General features: G+C 35.8%; 1 protein-coding gene across 33 annotated transcripts in view; it reads left to right on the top strand.

The window, feature by feature from the left end:
• Slmap (sarcolemma associated protein) overlaps window positions 1-14,166 on the top strand; it is a 147,266-nt gene that overhangs the window by 41,038 nt on the left and 92,062 nt on the right. The gene's annotated exons all lie outside the window — the stretch shown is intronic.

Genomic DNA, 14,166 nt, shown 5'->3' with positions numbered 1-14,166 from the left:
GGGTTTTTTTGGTACTGGGAATTGAACCCAAGGGTGCTTAATCACTGAGCCACATCCTCAACTGGGGCCCCCTTTTTTCTTGAGACAAGTTCTTGCTAAGTTGCTTAGGGTCTTACTTGCTAATTTGTGGAAACTGGTCTTGAATCCTTCTACTTCAGCCTCCTGCACTTCTGGGATTTCAGGCCACTGCAATGGGCTTCATTTATTTACTTGATAATTTTTAATTTATTGAAAATATATTACCAGTTTGGCATAATAGCCAGGCATGGTGGCACACACCAGTAATCCCAGTGGCTCAGTAGGCTGAGGCAAGAGGATTGAGAGTTCGAAGCCAAAAGCAAGGTGTCTCAGCAAAAGCAAGGTGCTAAGCAACTCAGTGAGACTCTGTCTCTAAATAAAATACAAAATAGGACTGTGGATGTGGCTCAATGGTTGAGTGCCTAAGTCTAATCCCTCGTCCTCCTCCCTGCAAAAAATTTTAGTATAATAATTTTCTTTACTGTGAACACTCTTCTATAACTGTAAATGATCTATTGCAGGTAATGGTATATCTTTTAGGTACCTGTAGTCTTTTCTACCCAGATTAACTTGACTACTTTAGGACCCCAAGATGTCCCTATAGATTCTACTAATTTTTGAAAAGTTAATAACAATAGAATTAGGAGGAAGTCCAAGCTGTTATGTGGTGTGAATTTGATCTCTTCTGATCTCTGTCAATTTATTCAGGTCACCTTTGGTTTCTCTTTGTATCCTGACTAGTAGAGTTATAGCCCTTGGTTGTTTTCCTGGCTTTTTTGGTAGTATTTTTCCTGCCTTTTTTTCTTTGTAATTTTCTGATTTTTGTATCTGAAATCCCTTCAAGCATTTTCTCCACTGATTTCTCCTTAAATTTAATGTTCTTAGAAGTTCAGTTGCTATTTTCTCTGTAAGTGTGCTTTTTGAATCATTTCATTAGGGTAATTTTATTGACCACTCGTATAATATGCTTTCAGAATATTGAGTCTTATGTCTGAGTTTTCTGTCTGTCTACATTTACTCTCTGGATGTCCTATAGAAAATCCAAAAGTAGCTAGGTATAGTGGTACACACCTGTAATCTGAGTGACTCAGGAAGCTGAGGCAGGAGTATTGTAAGTTCCAGACCAGCCCCAGCAATTTAGCAAGACTCTGTCTCAAAAAAAAAAAAAATAAAATAAACAATAAAAAGAACTGGGGATGTAGCTCAGTGGTAAAGTGCTCATGTGTTCAGTCTCCAGTACCAAGATGGGTGGGTGGTGGAAAATCTAAAAGTAAATATCCAAAACTGAAATTCTTCATTCATTAGCCATTCCCCCTCCTTTATTTCTAAGCATACATAATGGCATTATTGCTGCCCAGTATCCCAAGCTAGAAACTTCTCTTTTCAACACTGAGCACATAGGATTTGTCACTAAACCCATTTTACCACTTATAACTGTCCTAGTTAGAAACTTACTTATTTTAGTCTTGTACCCATAGAGCCATTTTCACCCTAAACAAAATATCAGTTTTATCTTAGTACTTACCTGCCTAAACCCTATATTGGTAAAGGTTGTAATACTTTATGTCTTAAAAGGCTGGGTGACCTCTTCACTCATCTTTTCATTCTCAGCCTTACTACTTTGCTTGATAGCCCTTCTCTCTTCCCCTATTAGCCCCACACACTGTGCTGTTTGCTCTTGCTGTTTAGCCCTTTCCCCACTCATCCTGACTCACTCTCCCTCAGCCTTCAAGGCTCACTCAGCAGGAGACAAGCTCTTTTAGAAAGCCTACTCTAAATCCTGAAGATTGAGCCAAGTGCCTGTCCTCTCTACTGGATAATTCTTGTTAGTGTATAAGACAGTATACTTTTTCTCTTATTAAAAAAAAAAAAAATTATCAGCTGAGTGCAGCAGCACATTTCTGTAGTCCCAGCTACTTGGAATGCAGGAGATCTGCTTGAGCCTAGGAGTTTTGGGGCCAGCCTGAGCAACAGATGAGACTCCATCTCTTAAAAAACAAAAACAAAAACAACTCTTGATCCCACTTTCCCTTCTACCTATTATTATTGGTTTTTTGCTTCGCTTTAAAACAAAATTTAAAAAATTTGTCTGTATATGTTGACTCTTATTCTTTGTTCATTTTTGCTTGAATCATTCTGGTTAGGCTGTCATCCTCTACTATTGTTTTCTTTCTCTCCCCACTCCCCAGGGGTGCTCTGCCACTGAACTAATCCCCAGTGCGAGGCAACACTCCACCACTGAGTCACCATCCCAGTCCTTTTTATTTTTTATTTTGAGACAGGGTCTTGTGAAGTTGCTAAGTGTCTCATTGAACTGCTGAGGTTGGCCTTGAACTTGAAATCCTGAAGCCTCAGTCTCCTGGGATTATAGGCATGGGCCACCATGCCTGGCTTCCATTATTATTTCCTTTTCCACTACTTTTCTTATCAAAGTCATCAGTGGCTTCCATGTTGCTATTTCCAGTGAGAAGTTCTTGTTCCTTACCTTACTTAATCTATCAGCATTATTCAACAATTGTTCTTTCACATTCTTGGAAGATATCCTTCACATCGCTTCTAGGACATAGCACTTTCTCCAGGTTGTCTTCCTATGTCACTGACCATTCTTTGCATTTACCTTTGTGTGGTCTTCATCTCCTTGACCTCTAAATTTTGAACTGTTTCAGCGCTTGGTCCTTGGCCTTCTTGCCTATTTGTTCTTGCTCCCTTGGTGATTTTATCTTGTCGCTTGACTTTAAATTCTTTAGATTCTGATGGCTACCAAATTAATACTTCAAGCCCCAACTTCCTCTCCTAAACTCTAGGTTCATATATCCAGCTGCCTTTCAAAATGTATTTTTAAAATTATGGTAAAAACAAATGTAAAATTTATCATTTTAACCATTTTTAAGTGTACGATTCAGTGGTATTTAATTTCTTTTAGTGTTGCTTTATAGTTTTTATTATATAAACCTTTTCCTGGTAATTTTTAAGTATTTTATATTTTTGATGCTATTGTAAATACATTTTTTTTTAATATTCTTTCTATTATTTATTTACCTTGCAGTACTGGGGATTGAGTTAGGGGTACTTTATCAGTGAACTACAATATCCCTACCCCTGTTTATTTTGAGACATGGCCTTACAACTAAACTGTCCAGGCTAGCCTCAAACTTTTGATCCTTCTGCCCTAGCTTCCCAAGTAGCTGGGATTATAAGCATGCACTCCCACGACCAGCTTACTGTTCTTAGATTGTTCATTGTTAATATATAAATTCCAACTGATTTTTTAAAAAAAATTTAACCTTTATTTTTTTCTGTTTTAAAAAAAATATTGTTTTAGTTATAGATGGACACAATGTCTTTATTTAAAAACATTTTTTTTAATGTGGTGCTAAGGATTGAACACAGTGCCTCACAGTTGGAAGGCAAGTGCTTTACCACTGACATACCCCATTAACCTTTATTCTTCATTAATTTGTTTTTTATGGGGTGCCTGGGGATCAAACCCAGTGCCTCACCAGTGCTAGGCAAGTGTTCTACCACTAAGTTACAGTCCCAGCCCTCCAACTGATTTTTGTGTGATGAGTTTGTACCCTACTTTGCTGAGCTTATTTATTAGTCCTAACAATATTTGTCGACTCTTCAGGGTTTTATACACGAGACCTTGTTGTCTGAGAAAAAATAATTTTACTTCTTTTCCAATTTGGATGCCTTTCCTTCCTTCCTTCCTTCTTTCCTTCCTTCCTTCCTTCCTTCCTTCCTTCCTTCCTTCCTTCCTTCCTTCCTAGTTGCTCTGGTGAGAACTATGTTCAATAGAAGTAGTGAAAGTGTACTTCCTTGCCTTGTTCCTTATCTTTTTCATCATTGAGTATATTATTTACTATGAGATTTTCATATATGGCTTTTATAATATTGAGGTAGTATCCTTCTCTTCCTAATCTGTTGGGTATTTTTTTTATCATGAAAAAGTGTTTAATTTTTGTTAAAGAATTTTTCTGCATCAATTGAGAGGATCTGTGATTTTTTTTTCCCCTTTCACTCTGTTGCTGTGGTGTATTACATCAGCCAGTTTTTTATGTTGTACCATCCTTACATTCCAGGATTAAATCCCACTTGGTTGAGTGTATAATTCTATTATTATGCTACTGAATTCATTTTGCTAGTAGTTTTTGAGGATTTTGCATCAGCATTCTTTAGTTTTCTCGTAGTATTTTTGTTTATCTTTGGTATCAGGGTAAGACTGGCCTCATTGACTGAGGTAGGAAATTTCTCTCGAGCTTTTTGGAAAGTTTGAGGATCAGTGTCCTTCTTCCTTCTTGACATTCCCATCTGATGTTCAACAGTCATCTCACATTTAATATGTTCGAAGATGAACTACTATCATTTTCTGTACCCCAATTAAAATACTTCCCATCTTCTACTGTCTTGTTGAGGCAACTACATCCTTCTGAGTTGCTTGGGCCCAAAACTTGAGCATCCTTCCTGACTTCTTTCTTTCATGTCATACATCCAATCTCAGAAAATGTTGTTCTAAACAATTATAATTTTCTCTGTACTGCGTTGCACAAAAGGTTAATGTCATGCCTTTTCAGTTTTATAGCATTGTTTTATTTTTAAGGGCAATGATCCTGAAGACCAGAGTTATACCAAATCCCTTGGTTTAAATTATCCTTAAGTAAAAAAAAACTCTCGTGGATTATTAAAGCAATTCCTTTCAGAAGTGGGTCCGGTAATCTGAAAGAACAAATGAGCAACTGAACTGTAAAAACTCATCAAAAGTCAGTGATTTTATCCTGATGTCAGTGGTTTGACTTCTGAACTCTTCCTCACATGTGTGAAGTGATCACAGTTTACTAACCCCTTTGAATGTATTCACCTGTTATCTCTTTCATCTCCCTTGATGTTTGTCTCTTTTCTGGTTTTGTGTGCATTTCCCTCATTTTATAGTAATATTTGTCTCCCTGTATTTTTTGTCCCCACTTTTTCATCTTTCTTACATTTTTTTAAAAAATTTATTTTAGTAGTCAGCGAACCTTTATTTTATTTATTTATATGTGGTGCTGAGCATCGAACCCAGTGCCTCACATGTGCTATGCAGGTACTCCACCACTGAGCCACAACCCCAGCCCTCTTACCTTCTTTTCCACTAACTTACCATAATGTAGAATTGAAGAGTTATTCAGCTTATTGAATAAAACATTATAGTCTTTTTTTTTTTTTTTTTTTTTTTCAGTATATGCTGGGCAAATGCTCTACCACTGTGTTACATCCCCTTCCTTTTAAAATTTGAGACAGGGTCTTACTAGATAGATTGCCAAGATTGTTCTCCTACATGGGATTCTCCTGCCTTGGTCTCCTATAGCTGGGATTACAGTTATGAACCATCATATCTGACTTTATGTCCTTCTTAACGTACAGTTTAACTCTTTAATATTTCTTTTTGTGGAAATAAGCCACATGGACTGTTTTCCCTAATGGTGTCACATATTTACTATGTTAATATATGACATATATGTCATTGTTTTGAATTAGAGATGAGGTGTTCCCCAAAAATTCATGTATAAGACAATACTAGACCATTCAGAGGTGAAACAATTGGATTATGAGAGCTTTAACCTAATCTGTGCATTGATTCACTGATAGGGATTAAATGGGTGATAACTGTAGGCAAGTAGGGTGTGGCTGAAGGAGGTAGGTCAATGGGGGCATGCCTTTGGAGTATATATTTTGTCCCTGGTGAGGATTACTCTCTCTGCTTCCTGATTGTCACGTTCTGAGCTGCTTTCCTCCTCCACAGCCTTCACCTAGGGCAAGAGCAATGGAGTCAACTCTCTGTGGACTGAGACCTCTGAAACCATGAGCCCCAGATAAACTGTACTTATCACTAATGATTATGAAATGTTTCACAGATGATAATACAGTTTAGATGAGTATTAATTTCCAGTTTTAACTGCTGTTAACCTAGCTTCAGTGAAGATGCTTGTAAGTTTGCCAAGATACATGAGTATTTCAATAGGAATTTTAGATTCCTGGAAATGAAATTACTGAGTCAAAGGGAATAAGCATTTAAAATGTTAATAGATATTACTGAAACATTTAAAAAAAATTCAGTTTACACTCTTATGCCTAGTATATGAGAGTGTGATGTCTCCACATTCTGGCCAGAACCAAGTAACACTTGTCTTAATCTTTGCCAGTCCTATATTCAAACCACTTTAATTGCCCATCCTCCTGAGGTTTAAGTCTTGAGAGTTTTGGAGTCACCTATTTGTCCCTTCTTGTACATATTTTTTTTATCTTTATGGAAATTGTAAATAATATAGGAAAATATAATTGGAAAGTCCCTGTCCTAACTATAATAGTTTATAGGATATCCCAAGCAGCATTTTGGATTTTTAACAGATTGAGTTATGGCTTTCTGTCAGCATTATTCTACAGCCCTCTCTTTCAGGAGCAGAAGTACAAGGAGGGCCCTGATTTAGAAATGGACTTAAGATGTTTTCTAAATACTACCTTGCCTTAATTTATTCATAGGCTGATTCACACTGTTAATTGATCTGTAGATTGCTAATCTAACTATAACATCTAAGCATATTTAACATATACACAGTAGATGAGTGTAATTTCCTTTTTTTTTTTTTTTTTGATATAACTGTGTTTAGGGATGCTCTGATCCATACCACAGTGTTTCATATGAAACAAAGGCTTGGCTGCCTTTCTTCTATGCACAAGTTGTAGTTATTTATGGTAATGTTCATGTATAGTGAAGCAATGGTAAACTTTTTAATACCTGTATGTGTTAGATTTTAGCAGTTCCTGATCTGTATATCTATCAGCCATTTACTGTTTAAATAATTTGCCAAAGAACTTTTTTTAAGGAACCTTAACCAACAGTCTTAAATCAGTTGCCTAAATGAAGAGAGTCAGTGTGATTACATATTTATGCAAATTGTCAGTTTAATAATGGCTACTATTAACAGTTTCTATGCTAAATCCTTTACATCATTTAACCTTTACACAAAAACTCTGAAGTAGATACTGATAGTATCTTCAATTTAAATATAACTGAAAGGAGGCTCAGAGAGGTTAAGTAACTTGCTCGTGGTCACACAGTAAGTTAGATAGTAATAGAGCAGGAATTAGAACCTTTATTATGTTCTGTGCTCCATATAGCTTGTTTGGATCTGATAGTTTGGCCTAATCTGTGTTAAATCAAAACTTCATAGCTACCATTCTAGAGTATAAATTATTGCTTCTGCATTTAAAAAAACTGTGACTTGTGCCTACTGAAACTTTTCCGATAGGGAATGAATGTTTATAGATGGGAAAAGATGGAATTATAGTGTTGTTCAAAGTGTGATTTGGAAATAGAGATTCGAAAATTAGCCACTAGTCAGAATAAAGCTTTGAATGAGATTTAGTTGAGGGAATGTGTTTATTTAATGAGAAATGTTATCTGAAAAAGACGTTTTATTTCTTACAATCTTTAAATTGAACTTCAGAAAAAATAGGAGTCTTTTAACGGAGTGTGACCAAGTGGAAGCAAAGACTTCTCCAGTTAAAGAACATTAGCAAACATCCAGACAGGGCTTGTTTAGGGAGCTGCTAGTAGTTAGTTAGGCAGGGGTGAAATGGATGATTATAGGAAGAGCAGAAGATCATCATTTAGTAGGGTGATTAGGGTTGTTTTGAAAGATTTTGAAATTTATCACAGCTCTTGGATTTGATTTTGAAATCAGCAGAGGATCAACACACCTTTTATGAAGTGAAACAATGTGATCAGGTTTGTATTTTAGGAAATGAATTCAGCATCAATGAGGAGGGTGGAGTGTGGAATCATCTTGACAATAATTAGGGGCCTGGGAAAGGAAATGGTAGTATGAAATTGAGATTGTACTGAACCAGAATTCATAGAAATTGGTGACATAGTAGATGCTCTATGAGGTTTCCAATTTTCTTTTTCTTTTTTCTTTTTTGTGTGTGTGGTGGGGGAGGGGTACCAGGAGTTGAACCTGGGGTGCTCTACTAGCAAGCTACATCCCCAACCCCCTTTTTTATTTTATTTTATTTTAGACAGTCTTGTTAAGTTGTCAAGGCTGGCCTTGAACTTGGGATTCTTCCTCAGCCTCCCAAGTCACTGGGATTATGTGCCACCTTGCCCAGCTAATATTCGTTATTACTGAAAGCACAATGGCCCCACCTCGCCCCAGTTTTGCTTTCTGTGGTTTTAGTTACTCAAGGTCAACCATAGTCCAAAAATATTAAAAGGAAAATTCCAGAAATAAGCAATGTTTTGAATTGTGTGCCATTCTGAGTAGTATGATGAAATCTTCTACAGCCCTGCAGAGTGTAATGAAATCTCCCCCAGCTCTGCTCTGTCCCATCAAGGATGTCAATCATCCCTTTGTTTAACATACCCACACTGTGTACACTGCCACCCATTGTTAGTCATTTAGTGACCTGAATTATCTGATTTACTGTTGTGGTGTTGTAGTACTTATGTTTAAGTAACTCTTATTTTACTTAATAATTACTTCAGAGCATAAGAGTAGTGATGTTGGCAATAATGATATGTCAAAGAGAAACCATACTTTCTTCAAGTGAAAAGGCAAAAGCAAAGAAAATCATATGTTTAGGTTGCTAAGAATCTATAATAAGAAAGAATCTTCTCTCTGAAATTGCCAAAGTAGGAAGAAGTTCATGCTGGTTTTGCCATTGCACCTCAAACTACAAAAGTTAAGGCCATGGTGCATGATAAGGGCTTAGTTAAAATGGAAAAGCATTAAATTTGTGGGTAGAAAATATGAACAGAAAGCTTGTTCCAGTTGGCAGTAACTTTCAGTATTATCTGAAGTTTCAGGTATCCACCAGGAGTCCTAAAACTTACCCTGCATGAATAAGGGGTGCTGTTTTATTTATTAATACTATTATGCTTTTGCTGTGAATGGTTTATGACAGTCACATATTCATGTTTATAACTGTTGATTGAATTTCTGACCAGAAATACTGAGAAAATGGTAGGTAAATGACAGGTTGCATCTAGAGTGGAGATATTACACTTGTGATGTATTTATTTAAAATACTTCTTCTTAAGACCCATAATGCCCAAAGTAATTCTGAGCCAAAAAAAGAAAGAAAGCAAGCAATACTAGAGGCATCACAATACTACTTCAAATTATACTACCAAATGATAACAACAAAAACTGAATGGTACTGGCATAAGAATAGTCACAGACCAATGGTACAGAATAAAAAACAAAGACGTACCCATTCATCTGCAGTCATCCAATCCTTAACAAACATGCCAAATGTGTACAACATTTTCTGTGGAGAAAAAAAAGAGCATTTTTAACAAATGGTGCTGGGAAAACTGGTTATCCATATGTAGAAGAATTAAACTAGACCCTTATCTCTCACCCTGCACAAAAATCAACTTAAAATGGATCAAAGACCTCAGAGTTAGACCAGAAATGATGCAAATCCTTGAAGAAAATGTAGGGTCAACCTCCAGCATATAGGCACAGGCAACAACTTTCTCTGTAGGACCCCTAACGCTCAGGAAAAAAATGCCAAGAGTTAATAAATGGGATGGCATCAAATTAAAAAGCTTCCGCACAGTGAAGGAAACAGGGATGTTAAGAGAAAACCTACAGAATGGGAGAAAATCTTTTGCTAGCTACTCTTCTGATGTAAGATTAATATCTAGAATATGTAAAGAACAGGCAAATGAATTAAAGACACTTTCTCCAAAGAAGAAATACAAATGCCAACAAATACATGAAAAAAGTCTCTCCAAGGAATTTCTGGTAGTTATGAGGAGTCTAAGAGGCTGTTTGCTATCCCTATTTTTTCAATAATTTGGGGTCATATCCTTTAATTCATGGCCCTGTCTATTCGTTAGACTTGGCATACTGCTTAAGTGTCATGATGTTCTGAAGTTTAGGTGAGGTAATGTATGTAAGGCATTCTGCATAGGCTCTGGCATAAATAAATACTAGTTCCCTTCTAATCTCCCATGGACATGGAAACTAGAAAACCCAATTTTTTATTAGGATTGTGTATTAAATAAGTGACACCAGATAGTATATGAATTTCTGAAAAAAAATTTTAAGTTTACCTTTACTGATGGTTTGACATTAAAGTTCTGATTGCTGTCTTATTATTTTCACCATTGTGACTATAGATAGGTCACTTGCCTTAATTTGTCAGCCTCAATTTACTGATCTGTAAAATCAGTGAAATCATTCCCGTTTAATAGAGTGTTGAGATAAACAGTAGTAGTAGATATAAAATTACCAGACAAACAGTGCTGAATGGTTGAGATCAAAAAGTTTAAAATGTTCCTATCTCCCCATTACTAGTTTTGGAGTATCTTTGGCATGTTACTTAAGCTCTTTGAGTCCTAATTTCTTTATCTGCAATATGGGGATAATAAAGTGCCTCAGAAGATTGTCATAAAAATTAAGTAAAAAAACATGTGCTAAGTAGTTTATCCACGCACAAGGTAAGCACTCAAAAACTGGTGGTGATTATTACAAATTGTGAAATTCTTTTGTCACTATTGAAAAATTAACATTCTTTCTTTGGTTTGCTCTATGGTTAAAACTTCTGTGTAGCTGAATTCTGGATATAATTGTTGTTACCTCTCAAGGTATTAAATCAATCTTTTTAAAAGAAAACAACAACTTCTCCAATGTTGGGGCTTATGTTTAAGCCATAAATGGAGGAAGAACTATTACTAAATTTCAGTTCAGATTTTTTAAAAGAATTTATGATTGTTTACTGGAAGCATTACTTAACCTGAGAAGCATTGGATATCATGAGGGATATCGGGAATAGATTGTGTTCGAACATTTGAATCATGTGGCAGTAGAAAATTCAGAGCTTCTGCACTATACACTATCCTGTAAGGGATTTATTTTCCTTAGTCCAAAGAGTCAATTCTCATCTCAGTCAAAGTGATTGTTTCATAAATTACATTATTATTATTTCCATTTTTTACTTCTGGTCCTCATTAACTGTTTCCTTTTCTTCCTTTTCTTTTTCAAAGCAGAATTATTATAATTTTTTAAAGAACTTACCCATTGATATATTAATTATCAAAACTTTGAAGAGATAAATCACTGAGGAATTAATTATCATTAAAAATGAAGACACAAATATAAAGACCAGGGTATTTTAAACAGTAAAATTATATTTTAATTTGAGTGGTTGTGCCTAAATAACGGAAAAGATCATCATGATTATTTTCATTACCTTATAAAGCATTGTTAAAGTATGAATGTTCTTTGCCGGGCGGGGGGACAGATATACTGTTTGTATTTTTAAACATTTCCACTGAATTTGTTGGCCAAATAAATTGTTTTATATGTAGGCCGTTTTTTTCCCTAAATATCTGTTTTCCTATGTGTTGCTGACTTTGCCAATCTTTAATGGAAATTTATTAAACAGTATGTAAAGTTTTAAACGTAATGATCTTATTCTTTGTACCTCATAAGTGTCATCACAATGATTTCCTTTTGTGGCAAGCAAAGCCGATATTCTGTGGGTGAAGTTTTTTAACTCAGAATGGTGGTGCAATTACTTTATTGCTGTTTTAACTGATCTCCAGATGTTTAAACTAACATTTTGTGAAGAGAATACTGACCTATAAATTGTAATCAGAATATTGTGCATTTAAAATACCACAGTATCTTGTTTTGCCCCTAATATGCTAAAATACATGAAACTTGCATAAATGTACAATTATTTCAGATACTGGAATTTACATATTTTGAAGTAATTAGAGAACTCTTGAAGTTGAACAGATTTGAGTTTGGAAAATAATTAGCTAAGTTGGAGTCCAAAAAGAAAGGTAAATGTACCTTACTATGAGTATATACTATCAGAGGGAAAAAATAATCAAAATTTGCTTGTTGATCCATCAGTTTTGTGATGAGGGAAATAGGTTACTCTGCTCCAAATTAGAATTTTGTGGGGGCTTTCAATAGCCTCACCTCTCAGAATTGTAATGTTCTGATCATGTGTTTGTTTTTTATCTTGCTGATATTCAGAAATCAAATTTACTTTGTTCTGAATTCTCAGTGAAGAATTATCACAATTTAAAAGCACATTTGCTGGGTGTGGTGGCACATGCCTATAATCCCAGGACTTGGAGGGATCACAAGTTCAAAGCCAACTCAGCAATTTAGCAAGGCCCTAAGCAACTTAGTGAGACCCTTTCGCTAAAAATAGGAAGTCCTTTAGATGTGACTCAGTGGTTAAGCACCCTGGGTTTAATTTCTGGTACCAAAAACAACAACAACAACAACAACAAAAAGAAAGCATATTTAAGAAGGATATAATGATGTTGTATGTTTTATAATGTTCCAGTTACATTTTTAAAACTTTCTCTGGGGGCTGGGGAGATAACTCAGTTGATAGAGTGCTTGCCTTGTAAGCATAAGGCCCTGGGTTCGATCCCCAGCACCCCAAAGGGGGGAAAAAAAAAACTTTCTCTTTCCCACCTTCTCTACTTTTGTCCTTCATAATCTTATCTCTGCTTGTATGTAGAGAGATATAAATAGTTTTTCTTTCTCCTTTTTCCCCTGTGGACTGGCCCCACAAGATTTATTGTACAATGAAATTTATTGAACAGTGTCTGAACTGTCACTTGGAAAATGGGAAAAAATTTTGGCAAATTCATATTTACAAGATGTTTGGGTGAGAAGTTGACAAGTTTCATTCTAGTATACATGTGTGATTTCATTTTGGCGAAAAACATTTCAGCAGTTTTCTATATATTTTCCCATAGCCTATGAATAAAACTTGATATTCCCACCTGTCACCTTTCGGTGGCACAATTTAAAAGTTCTAACTTCTGAAATGTATGGTGCTTTGCTATCCAGGAAGCTGGAAAGGTTATGTAAATAAATAAATTCATATTGAACATGCCTATAAAGACTAATATGGGTACTCCAAAAAATAACTAAATTATTTGTGGCAAAAATGAACAAGTCATGGGTCTCCCTATTTCTAGTGACTCCCACTGCAGTTCTTCCTACACACAGCTGCTAGATCACCAGAGCTGTTAGAATAATTTCCCTAAAACAATATTTTCATCAAATCCTTCATTAGTGCCTTTTGTTTGAAGAATCTCAACTCCTTAGCCCAATGTCAAGACCCTCTCTTCATAAAGTCATTCTGTTTCTAATTTCTCCACTTGTTCCTTTAGTTTTTGTTACTCTCTGGTACTGTCATAGTTGGTGACCTAACAGAGATTTCTTTAACTGCCTGGAGTCAGTAAGAAAAGGTACAGGGTTGCAGGGGAATTCCTTTTATTTGAATTCCTTTGTCTGATGCCAGGTAAGCCACTTCAGGCTACAGGTGGATGGCGGGTGTAAAACGATGACCATTTTCTGTACTGTCTACTCAGGAACCAAAAATGGGTTTATTAATCCAGTTTTCTCCAGGTCCTATTGCTCACCCTGGGACCAGCAAGTCACATCATGAACATGGGCCATTATCCCTGTGGCTGCTGCAAAATTGAGGAATGGGAGATTGTAACCACTATGCAAAGCACCAAAATTCTGAAATTCTTCAAAACTTAGCAGTCTTTCTTCATCAGGCATTCTCCTGGATGCTGCAAATGCTTGACTAGACTCCAGAGTTCTGAAATAATTGCTTCAGCCATGTTTTGAGGAAGGAACCAATTTCTGGAGCTTCCCTACTCTACCATTTTCCATGATGTCAACCCCATTAATCATCCTTCAATCTATAAATCTTTACTTGGACCAAATAAAACAAGTTCCAAATCGATAATAGCTACCATTTATTGACTGCCTGCTATATGCAGGTATTTGACATGCTTTATTTCTGATCCTCAACATTATTTACTACCATTTAAGTATTTACTATCTTTCTATTTTACAGATTGAGGAATTGAGGTTCAGACATATTAAGCAGACTGCCATGGTCTCACAGTTATTGCAGACTTGACACAATTATTCCTACAAAACTTTCACACTGCCTTCCTTCCTTACTTAGACTAAACACTCTCTGGTCTCTGATTCCAAACCTCTGATGAAATCCCACTTCACTTATGAAGTTTTCTTGAAGCAATTAGAATAGGTAGAGCTAATTTCAATTCTAACTATCATTAGTGTAAATCATTTAATCTATAAACAT

This window comes from Sciurus carolinensis, chromosome 17, assembly GCF_902686445.1.
Source record: "Sciurus carolinensis chromosome 17, mSciCar1.2, whole genome shotgun sequence".
NCBI lineage: Eukaryota > Metazoa > Chordata > Mammalia > Rodentia > Sciuridae > Sciurus > Sciurus carolinensis.
Note: the sequence above shows the minus strand (reverse complement) of the source record. Positions and strands in the feature narration are given on the sequence as shown.